General features: G+C 33.2%; 1 long non-coding RNA gene across 1 annotated transcript; it reads left to right on the top strand.

Moving 5' to 3' along the window:
* The first annotated feature begins 518 nt into the window (after positions 1 to 518).
* LOC143249970 (uncharacterized) lies at positions 519 to 7,972 on the top strand. Its single transcript, XR_013028067.1, has 2 exons — positions 519 to 2,159; positions 7,755 to 7,972. It is a non-coding gene; the product is annotated as an uncharacterized LOC143249970 (long non-coding RNA).
* Positions 7,973 to 12,675: the final 4,703 nt, after the last annotated feature.

Raw genomic sequence — 12,675 nt, 5'->3', positions numbered from 1 at the left:
TTTGCTTTCTGACTAGGTGTGTACGTATAATGTTTTCTACGGTTTGTGGAGGAAACTTATTGATGTTCATGAAGTATTGTTTTATTTTGTCTTATTCATCGTTAATTTTATCTAATGAGCATAGTTTTATAGCTCTGTTTATTTGGTTTCTTAGTATGTTGAGTTTTTGTTTTGTTTCATGTGCTGAGGCCCAAGGAATGTATAGTCCAGTATGGGTGATTTTTCGGTGGATTTTTTGTTTTAAATTGTGTGTCGGTTCTTGTAATTTTGAGGTTAAGAAATGATATTTGATTACTTTCTTCCTGTTCACATGTGAAGTTAATATTGATTCTATGAATCAAACACCTCTTCTTATAATATAGATTCTGACCCTCTATTTTAGGCCACCTGATTCGACTTGAGAAGCTTTTCTCAACTGATAACATGTTGTGTCAACATTATTTGACCTTTAGAAAGCTTATGATACTACATGGAGGTATGGAATTTAGAGAGACCTCCACTTATGGGGGTTACGAGGTCATCTGCACATTCTTATTAAAAAAATTTTCCATAAACAGGCGATTCCAGTTTGTGTGGATTCAACACTTAGCCGTTGTTTTCTACAGCAATTTGGAGACCTCTATATAATTCTCTTACAAATTACGTGACACGTAGAAAAGAGTAAAATAGTACATTTTAAAAGACTAGTAAGTTTTTATTTACTGATCCAAAGATAGTGTTATGTCTGATAGCTGGCAGTCTGTGTACTGTATCATTATTATACGGATAATTAGTTTCTTAGTTTGATTATATAGCATATTATATGTAATTGTCTTAACTCCGTAACTTGAAACAGAACCAACCTGTTAAAGTGCAGGAAGCACCGCTAAAAACTGGGTTTCGTTACCTATTGTTGGCAAAGCACAGATAGCCCATTGAATAGATTTGTGCTTTATTCCAAAACAAACCAAACAAACAAGTACAGGAAGTCATTTAGTGTTTTATTAAACGTCTCTCATACAGAAGTATCTTCAGAATTATTACGGACCAGTTATTACATACGAAACATATTCTTACACTGTGATATAACGATACGTTTTTTATTGTAATTATATTCAGAATCCTAAAAGTTGGAACTGTGAACAAAATATAAATTGTAATGTATAGGAAGTCGTTTAGTTTTTATATTTTAGGTATCTGATGATGAAAAATGAATAGCAAGGTTATAGTAACCAACATACAAAACATCTACTTTATCAACTTGAACAAACTTTTTTGTATGGAGACTATTTTGAAACATATACAGTTGAACTATCAATAAAACCGGACCTTGAACTTAAATTATTGGTAAATAATGGAAAATGTTTTTTGATTGTATTGAATGTGTTACCTGGTAAAAAAGTCTGATAATAAGTTTTAGTTAGTCACATATAAACTAGTTTTGTTTATTTATCTTAAATTATTATAGATTGTTCTTAATATTTAGATGTGAGTTTGATTGCAAAAAAAAACTTTTATGAAAGATTAAAAAAATAATACACATTAGGGTCCAGTAGGTTTACTATAGTGTTAATTATGTTTTTTTGTAAAACACAATATCTAATTCTCAAAAATAATGCCCTCTGTTAAAGAGTCATAATATTTACTGTTAGAGTATTACGCTTCATGTCTATATTCAATTGCAAGACAATTTTTATTATTCACGAGTTTGATCAATACTCAGACATTATACTATAAGTTCAACATTTCTGTTAAATATTGTCAAAGTTAAATATCACGTTACATTGTTATCAGTCTATGTATTTTCATGTATAACGTTAAATAAATCGTGAGTGTCTTTTTCTGGAGCGGAAAGTTTGGTTCCCTGATGAACTGCTGAAAATAGAATCTACTGGATCGTGGTGTTTTTTTACACCCGCTGTAGCTGTGTTACCTTGAAGCTTCCCCATTCAAAAACAACGAACCTGTGAACGTCGCATTCATGGTTGTTTTCATAAATCTTCACATAAGCCACGATGTTACAGTAAAATATTTTTGTTTTCTGTTTGGACAAAACACGACCGAAACAATGAGAAATTCATTTCTCTGACAACCTCTGAAGAAGAACATTTCTTGATCTCTAAGTTTTCTAAATATGTTGAAGTAAAGAAGACGACAGGTTAATCATAACAAATACTCAGGTAAGAGTTTCAGATTTTGAAACTGTAGAGCTTTGCGAAACGGTACAAATGACTCCTGTCAAGTGACAAACAGGAGTATGTGGTCACACTGAACTAAATGTATGTAGTTATGGCCACATGAATAGCGATCTTAGCTCGAATTATAAGGGTCGCGAGTTCGAATCCTCTTCTGATAAATCTTGCAAGCTCTCTCATCTGTAGAGGCTTTAAAAGTGACGGTTAATCTCGGTATGGCCAGATGGGCAATCCCACAATTTGTAAGTTAAGATGTAACCAACGGTTGGCGGCGAATGGTGATGATTATCTTCCTTCTTTCTGATCTCACACAGCTAAATTAGGGACGACTAGCGCAGATAATTCTCGTGTAACTTTGTGAAAATTTTAATAGTATAACAAAGTAACAAACAGCCCGTCTACATGATTTAGGGTAGAAAAATCATCTATGCAGCCTGTATACCTTTGTGAAATAAATGAAATATATTTATAGACACCTGTGTTGTGTGTTTTTATGTTAAAATATCTAAGTAGTGGCTATAATAGCGTTCATTGAGGTTCGTTTATTCTAATGTTGTAATAGCTAGGTGTGTTCCAGACAATTTATTTGTATATAAACTATATGTGTATATCCGTTATATGTAAACTGTGTGTGAGGGTTTTCAAACAGTTTTGACTACTTACATCCATTCCACCCTAATCACACAACTTCCATTTACAGTTTTATAGTTATTCCATCACTACATGAGCCACGTTAACAGAAATGTTTTACATATAAATAACAAATATTCACTCACGGTTTCCTACTGGCTCAGTGTTTATCTCTCTGCATGTCTCTATAATACTGTAATTTGATTCCTGACGTCAGCTGTTAATGGAGTCATTCTTTTGGTTGTGATGTTCTAAGAACTGTGTATCCCATTAAAACTATAATAGTTAAGTTTCAGTACAGTAATCTCATTTCATGTTTACATTCCAATAAAATGTAGCTGAAGTAACTAATAATTAAACAGTATTGGGTAATATAATATTTATATCTAATTAGAAAGTTTTTATTTATAATATAATTTTAATGAATATTATACTAAGTACATACCTTAAGTACTTGATTGAATAACTCTTATTATCATGCTGTCAGAAAGTGATATTTTATTTTCATTTTACAAATCGATATTTCGGGACATACATGGTAACTAACGTTTTTCTATCTACTGTTAAACTTTCTTTCTGTGTGTTTTGGTTGATATCTCGGGTTGGTCTTGGTAGTCAGATGCGAAGTTATTCAAGAATGAAAACATCGAGGATTAGAAAATTTTCAATATAAAATTAATTTTATTTTTGAAACGGTATTTAGAAAGCGAAATTTGTATCGTTGAAAAATCACACACTAGATATCGTTTGGTTATTATCATGGTTTTAGAGTTCCTGTGATAACTGTCAAGATTTTATGTTGAAGAAACAAGTAAAAAAACTGAAACCAGATTCAAAGAACACAAAAAGTCACTTTCACACGTTTTCGAACACTGCAAATCCAAAAAACACAACATAACCATAGAAAAAACTCAAATGCTAAATAAAGAAACAAACGCAAAATTAAAGAAGCCTTACTTATACAAGAACTCAAGCCCAAAATAAACCAATAGAATGAAACATTTTTACACCTATATTAATAAATATAATCAAATATCTAAGCACGCCCTCTATATTACTACACTCAGTTACACAACTCCATTCAAACATGTGGTCATCTGTCGGTCAGTTACGTCTTTCTTTCTTTGAGAACATGACGATGACCGAAGAAGGTCGAAACGTTGTTCGTTCCTCTACGTAAAAAATTTTCTCAACCCAAACCAGCTGTTTTACATATGTATTTTTCTCTACAAGTGGGTTTTTTCGTCATCAATGATTATTTACGTATATAGAAAGGTGGGAAAATGTTCAAGGAAAGCACAAACACTTCAACTGTAACGGTTATAAAGATAACAACTATGATTGTAATGTTTCTTGATTATCTGTAATGACGATAAAACGAACTTGTAGATAAAATTGTAAAGTGCTTTCTCTACCCATACCAGCCGTTTTTTATATACATAATATTTCTTGATTGGTTGGTTCAGAGTGGTTAGGTTTCATTAACGACCCATCTACACGAACGTAGATAAACACCATGAGCCAGTAAATCCAGTTCTCACGCCCACATCTGGGAACAAACCGCTCAGCCCCAGATAATATAGAATAATCTGAATATAATTTAAGAGGACTTTGAACATTTTCAAAAGACAGTTGACATACTGCACGTTACAATATTCATATATCAACCTTGCACACATTTCATATATTAACATAATTTATTGCACTGTTCAGATAACTGCCGATTTTGTAAAGATAGTTTACATTTGATTTAGGTGCATACTTCTTAAAAGTAAACATTCCATGTGAGTCTTCTAGTGAAGGTACTACCAATAAATTTAACTGTTTGTTGACCTTGAACTTGGGACTATATAGTTGGAAACTTACGTTATTAGCCTTCTTCATGTTTCTGTTCAGAGTCCTTACAGCATGTTTTAAACAGATCTAGCTAATTTTTAAAAAGGAAGCCAAAGGTCTTCAAATATTTATGTCGTTTCTTTACGTCAAAAAATATCACAGTCTGCCATTTAAAATTCATTATTATAACAAAAAACAAACAGTTCAGAATATGAACAAAATACAATTATTTGACATTGTGAACAGGAACAAGAAGATATTGTTGAAATAATGCCACTATTGGTGATTGTTTTAAAACAACCCTTCTGGCATTAGAGTAGCGAGAAACTTAAATTTTCTTTCATGTATCATAATAATATGTTCTTGCTTGAGTGTTTAGTGAGTTATTGTTTTATCATAAGAACCAACTTGAAGCACCTAATAACGATATATAGATTTGTAAGTTCTCACACTTGTTGCTGAATCACAGGTTAACCATTAAAAGTTAGGAAAAATATAATGTTAACATTAAGACTTTGTGATTGTACTCACGTGTGGGTCAGAGGCAGATGGAGAAATGTAAGGTAGCCAGTTACTGTTGTGTTATAAGAATACAACTGATATATCTGTCCTGGAAACTTACTGTAGGTTACAACAACATGTAGATATCAGTAGCAACTGGAATGTAAAATGTCTAGAATGTAGACTCTGGTGGACATATTATTAACCATAATTTTGTATTTTGTAATTTACAACACAATAGAGAATGCTCATATTTAATATTTAACGAAATGTAAACAAGTAAACATGTAAGAATGTTTAAATGTCTTGTATAACATCTTCCGAACTAAAAAAAATGTCTATTATACAATGTATTGAAGGAAACAAACAAACAGCTGACACATTTTAAAGAGAGAGAAATGTTACTATAGAGTATTTGTACTGACAAAATAAGTTATAATTACAGTTAACCAACAGGTGAGACATGAACACCATGTGTTCACGAGAGTAAGAATTACACTTTTACATTTTAGTTTCTTGTTGAGAAAGTTCGGTAACTTTTGTTATCTCGTATAGAAATAAAAACTACACATAATTTTAAACTAGAATTAACTGTTTCTAGTTTTGATATGATACACTAGTCAACATCGTCTTCCACCACCTCTTGGACAACTCTTATTAACCGAATAGTGGGATTTCAACGTCATTCTTATTGTGTCTTCTGTATACTGTATAGAAATGCTCCACAACATTATTACACTAGGTGTTTTAAAGTATTTTCACAATCTTTCATTCTGATTTAGTTTCACTTACAAGTGAGTGTGAGACTCATTTTTCATTATTTTTGTCAATTATTATAATTATCCGTTGTAAAGTACTGATTCTATATTATAGTATCAAACATAAATTGTTTTCAAAATATTCTGAACCATAACGATGACATCTCAGTATTATGAAATCATACGTTATATTGGTGGATCGACATGTTTTACTTCCTACTTATTACAATGAATTAAAGGCATCTAACACATGTTATTTTGTCATATATAAACCAGTGTTACTTATTTATATTCAATCTTTATAATTTGTCGTTAATTTGTATACGTTAGTTTGAATTTGAGAATATTAATTAAAGCTGTTAATTCATTTATTTTTGGAAACTTTAGTTTTCTTTCAGGATCACTTCTATAAAGATATAAACTATTTCTCGTAACGAGATAAAACTATATATACCTTCCTTGAGTCATTGGTTATCATATGAGTTTACAGTTTTACGATTCGGGATTCAGTCATTCTGGGGTGTTAACAAATAGGATAGATCAATGTGTAGCTTTGTGCTTAACAACAAATAGCCACAAGAATTATTTGGTTTGTTCATTTTTATATTGATAGTAAAATCGCATGTGAGTTCTCAACTGACCGTACACTATGTGGGAGTTTTTCTGATAAACACATAAAGAGAACAACAATTACACCTCAACATACCTTCACATCTTGTGTTGAAAGACCGATTACTTCTATAGATTCTTGTTCTGCTGTAGAAAAACATGGAACTGCAATTTAAAAAAAATGGTGTTTATACCATGAGAGACTTTTCTCAGACCTGTGTTGAACATCCTGCCGAAGTATTATTCAGTGTAGTAGTTCGTGAAATACCATATTTTATTTCATGAACTGACGAGAAATATAAAAAAATGTTTCTTTATTGTGACGAATTTGTAGAGTTTTCCTTCTGCGAATTATTAAAGAAAAAAATGTAAAACTGACATATAAATTTAAACATAGTCGTAACATACATAAAGTGCAGCAGGCCCTTGAAATGGTGAAGGTAACACTGTCAGTAGTGTAATAAGATTAGAGTGAACAATCACTTGTTCAAATATTATATAGAAAAAAATGGCTACTTTTATGTAAAATACCTGGTTTGTATACTAGTGGGCATTTCATTCACAATCATAATATATTTTTATAATTGATAACGTAACAGGGAATATGTTTTATGTTTACTTTTAAATAAAATAAAGACAAGTATACATATAAAAACATTTAAAAATTTCTTCCATACTGTCTGGTTTTGAATATTTTTAAAGGTTAACTAAAGCTGAAGATAAAATAAATAAGTGGTACAAATTGGGTAGCTCGAGTAGACCCCTCTGTGACACAGTGGTATGTAGAGTAGACCCCTCTGTTCTCTAGTGGGGCTTCTGGTAACTGAAACTCATATTTGTTGTGTTCTGGTGAGACAAAAGGTAAGGAGGTATACAGTGAAGGGTCAGAAATAGGATAACTGTGTGCTGAGCAGTTGATCTGAACTCAATTGGTCACTTTTGCAAACATGTCCCAAATATTTCAAAGTTTCTAAATCTGGATAATACAAGTGAGAATAATTATAAGTTACAATAAAAATATAAGTAAAGTGTGTTAATGAGATTTTGATTTTCTATGTTTGTATAGAAAGTGTTTTGTAAAGAACTACTCAACAATAACACACCGTTACGTCACATGTTGATATGTGAATGATAGTGTTATTAATTTATAACAAGTTAGTGTAGAATATCCTGTTTGTTGTCAATATTGTTCATACCTCTTATACTGTTAGTTAAAAAGTTAATGTGAACTTACTTTCATCCGTAGCTTTTCACAATCAACACGAGAAGTGACCGTCTTACACAGGAGGCAGATGAACGGATGGACAGACACTACGGTTCACAATGTAAAACAAGTAGTACATAATGTCCGATCACATTCAAATATTGTCTGCATCCACTTTCAAAGTCAGTCTTCTTTGTTGCTGTGTAGATTCATTCTGTAATATCATACATGAGTAAAATAAAAAGATTGTTGTTAGTAAACCACTAAGAAAATTGTACAAAAACAAGACATGAGTAATTATTATGTGTAGAAATGATAATTAGTTAACAAATACAATCATGGGATTTGGAGTCAATAGGTAGATTGTCTACTGGAGAAACTCGTCAGAGTTCACATTTAAACAAACATAAAAGTCTGGATTGGTTTAAATTCTTGAGATACACTGAATGAATGATTCATAATTATAAAGTCTAAAGTATTTATGAATAAAACTGTTAGTATACATTTATAGTTATGTTTTACTTAAAGTTTAAATATGATATGTGGGTGTGCACTCAACATGTGAAAGGTGCTCCCAAATCGGGGTAGGGTAAAAAAAAAAGCAGTAAGATAGATGAAAAAAACAAAAAGCACACAGCAATAAGGTGATAGATAATTGCTTTTATATTACTCATAAGTTATGTTATAGTTCCAGATTATTTAACACCTTATCATACCCATGGGATTTTTCCTAACTAACAACATCCGAATTTATCTTTGTTCATCACTTGTCCGTATTTCACGATTGTATGTGTTTCTGGGTTGGCTTGTCCATACTTCACGAGTGTGTGTGTTTCTGGGTTGGCTTGTCCATATTTCACGAGTGTGTGTGTGCTTCTGGGTTGGCTTGTCTATACTTCACGAGTGTGTGTGTGTTTCTGGGTTGGCTTGTCCATACTTCACGAATGTGTGTTTCTGGGTTGGCTTGTCCATATTTCACGAGTGTGTGTGTTTCTGGGTTGGCTTGTCCATATTTCACGAGTGTGTGTGTTTCTGGGTTGGCTTGTCCATATTTCACGAGTGTGTGTGTTTCTGGGTTGGCTTGTCCATATTTCACGAGTGTGTGTGTTTCTGGGTTGGCTTGTCCATATTTCACGAGTGTGTGTGTTTCTGGGTTGGCTTGTCCATATTTCACGAGTGTGTGTGTTTCTGGGTTGGCTTGTCCATATTTCTCGAGTGTGTGTGTTTCTGGGTTGGCTTGTCCATATTTCACGAGTGTGTGTGTTTCTGGGTTGGCTTGTCCATATTTCTCGAGTGTGTGTGTTTCTGGGTTGGCTTGTCCATACTTCACGAGTGTGTGTGTTTCTGGGTTGACTTGTCCATATTTCTCGAGAGTGTGTGTTTCTGGGTTGGCTTGTCCATATTTCACGAGTGTGTGTGTTTCTGGGTTGGCTTGTCCATATTTCTCGAGTGTGTGTGTTTCTGGGTTGGCTTGTCCATATTTCACGAGTGTGTGTGTTTCTGGGTTGGCTTGTCCATATTTCACGAGTGTGTGTGTTTCTGGGTTGGCTTGTCCATACTTCACGAGTGTGTGTGTTTCTGGGTTGGCTTGTCCATACTTCACGAGTGTGTGTGTTTCTGGGTTGGCATATTTCTCGAGTGTGTGTGTTTCTGGGTTGACTTGTCCATATTTCACGAGTGTGTGTGTTTCTGGGTTGGCTTGTCCATACTTCACGAGTGTGTGTGTTTCTGGGTTGGCTTGTCCATATTTGTGTGTGTTTCTCGAGAGTGTGTGTGTTTCTGGGTTGGTGTTGTCCATATTTCTCGAGTGTGTGTGTTTCTGGGTTGGCTTGTCCATATTTCTCGAGTGTGTGTGTTTCTGGGTTGGCTTGTCCATATTTCTCGAGTGTGTGTGTTTGGCTTGTCCATACTTCACGGTTGTGTTTTTCTGGGTTGGCTTGTCCATATTTCTCGAGAGTGTGTGTTTCTGGGTTGGCTTGTCCATATTTCTCGAGTGTGTGTGTTTCTGGGTTGGCTTGTCCATATTTCACGAGTGTGTGTGTTTCTGGGTTGGCTTGTCCATACTTCACGAGTGTGTGTGTTTCTGGGTTGGTATTTGGGTTAACTTATTATTTGGCGCCCGTTCACGAAACGAAAAATTACCCCGGGGCGGTCACGAGTGAAGAGAGTAAAGTCTGTTATATTCAAAACTGAACGCCAGTATGCTGTGAATCTGAAAAATGGGGCATTAAAGTTAAAAACGTCAACTTTGAAATTTGCTTTCTTTCAGAATGCAGTCTTTGATACATCATTCCAAAGTTTCTCCATTTTAGTGAACGAAACCAAACTTTCATAAATTCCTTAAATTATCAGATTTATCTAAAAAGACTACTGGTTTCTTTATTTTGACTAAATGCCACACGAGGGCTATCCGTTATAGCCGTCAGTAATTTAGCAGTGAAAGAAAAGAGGAAAGGTACCTAGTGATTACCATCCACTGTTTTACAAAGAAACTGTTGGATTGATTGTAACAATATACCGCCCAGTCACGTGTCATAAAGGAAAGCATGTTTGGTGAAGTAAAAGTTGGATCAACAATTTCGAACAAAACATCAATTGAACATAAATTTTACTGGAAAAGTTCAAAGTGTACTGTACTAACCTTAGAATCGTTGATACCAGTGTTGATTAGACCAATTTACTAAACAAGTGGAACCAATGGAACGAAGACAAATTATTCAGTGTGAGCATGTCCAAAATTTGAGGCTGAATTGACAAACTAACAGCATTCAATTCTAGTTTTATCATAATGATCAGATTGTTAACCTATATAATTATAAATAATCAGTGTAAATAAGTCCTAACTAAAATGAGAACTTGATGAAAATATTGCTTATTCTTGTAAACTCTACCTCATTATCAATGGACCTTAACTGATTGTCACCCAACGTGAGGTAACATTCCAAAGATGCCTGAGAGATCTTAGAAATAAAAATGTCGTAAACGTTTTAGTAATGATGATACGACACCGGGTGAACCATCACAGTATATTAAGTTGTTCTTAGTAATGATTATACGACACCAGGTGAACCATCATAGTATATTAAATTGTTGTTAGTGATGATGATACGACAAGGGGTGAACCATCACAGTATATTAAGTTGTTCTTAGTAATGATGATACGACACCAGGTGAACCATCACAGTATATTAAGTTGTTCTTAGTAGTGATGATACGACACCAGGTGAACCATCACAGTGTATTAAGTTGTTATTAGTAATGATGATACGACACCAGGTGAACGATCACAGTATATTAAGTTGTTGTTAGTAATGATGATACGACACCAGGTGAACCATCACAGTATATTAAGTTGTTGTTAGTAATGATGATACGACACCAGGTGAACCATCACAGTGTATTAAGTTGTTGTTAGTAATGATGATACGACACCAGGTGAACCATCACAGTATATTAAGTTGTTCTTAGTAATGATGATACGACACCAGGTGAACCATCACAGTATATTAAGTTGTTCTTAGTAATGACGATACGACACCAGGTGAACCATCACAGTGTATTAAGTTGTTCTTAGTAGTGATGATACGACACCAGGTGAACCATCACAGTGTATTAAGTTGTTCTTAGTAATGATGATACGACACCAGGTAAACCATCACAGTGTATTAAGTTGTTCTTAGCAATGATGATACGACACCAGGTGAACCATCACAGTATATTAAGTTGTTGTTAGTAATGATGATACGACACCAGGTGAACCATCACAGTATATTAAGTTGTTGTTAGTAATGATGATACGACACCAGGTGAACCATCACAGTATATTAAGTTGTTGTTAGTAATGATGATACGACACCAGGTGAACCATCACAGTATATTAAGTTGTTGTTAATAATAATGATACGACACCGAGTAAACCATCATAGTATATTAAATTCCTATTGTGGATTATATATAGACATAATTATACAAAATTCACTGAAATCACGAACTTAAAGCAAAGTTAATTAATAGTACAACAACATAGTACAGACTGTGTTAACGATTGAAGCATAAAATAATGTTGAAGATATATATCTTTTGTAAATCGAACATAAATAATTTCTAATTTTATTATTATACAAAGAACACAGCGTGTATATTTGTATCTTTATAACAAAAATAATAAATACATTGTATCATATCATACAACGTAATTGTACGTGTTACATTGTAACATAGACAAAAATCTGTAAGATTCCCATTTTGGTATTCTAAATTCAGATAATTACAAAACAAAAAAATTTACAATACGTACAACAAACCTTTGTTTATTATAGAACAGAATTTTAAGTACTGTCCTTGTAACAAGAACACGACTTTCACTGGGAGTTAACCAGGGATGGATCCAGAGAGGGGATTGGGGATGCATCCCCTCACTGACCATACCAAAATTGTGTACGATTACTTGTAACTTGATATTTTGGAATAAAATCAATAAATGAAAATTCATAGTCATATATATTTCTTTTATTTGTTTCTAAATGAATTTCATGAAATTTACGTTGCACTAAAAAGGTAAAGTTTACTTCTGGTCAGGTTTAAGTCACTGTTACTTAGTCGATCATACTCCCCCTACCAAAAAAATCCTTCATCCACCCCTGTACAAAAACTGAAGGTTTGATTACATCTTTATTGATGTAATTTATAAATATAATTTTAAGACATGGAGCTTAAAATACTTATTTTTTCAATAAACAGATAAAAAAGTACTGTTTACATTACCACAAACCGAACGATTTTCCCCTGCAGTACTTTCTGTAAAATGATTTTTTTTTCTCAGAAATGTTTACTTTTTCTAAATTTTTCAATACGACGCTATCTAAAACAATCCAGTGTTCACTAACACTAATTACTAAGCCTCTCGCAGGTTTTAGAGTAACGTAATTGTTTCTCATTTCAAAAATGTAATTCAGATTTATAG

The sequence above is a fragment of the Tachypleus tridentatus genome, chromosome 4 (genome assembly GCF_004210375.1).
Source record: "Tachypleus tridentatus isolate NWPU-2018 chromosome 4, ASM421037v1, whole genome shotgun sequence".
NCBI lineage: Eukaryota > Metazoa > Arthropoda > Merostomata > Xiphosura > Limulidae > Tachypleus > Tachypleus tridentatus.
This window is presented reverse-complemented; position numbering and strand designations above follow the sequence as displayed.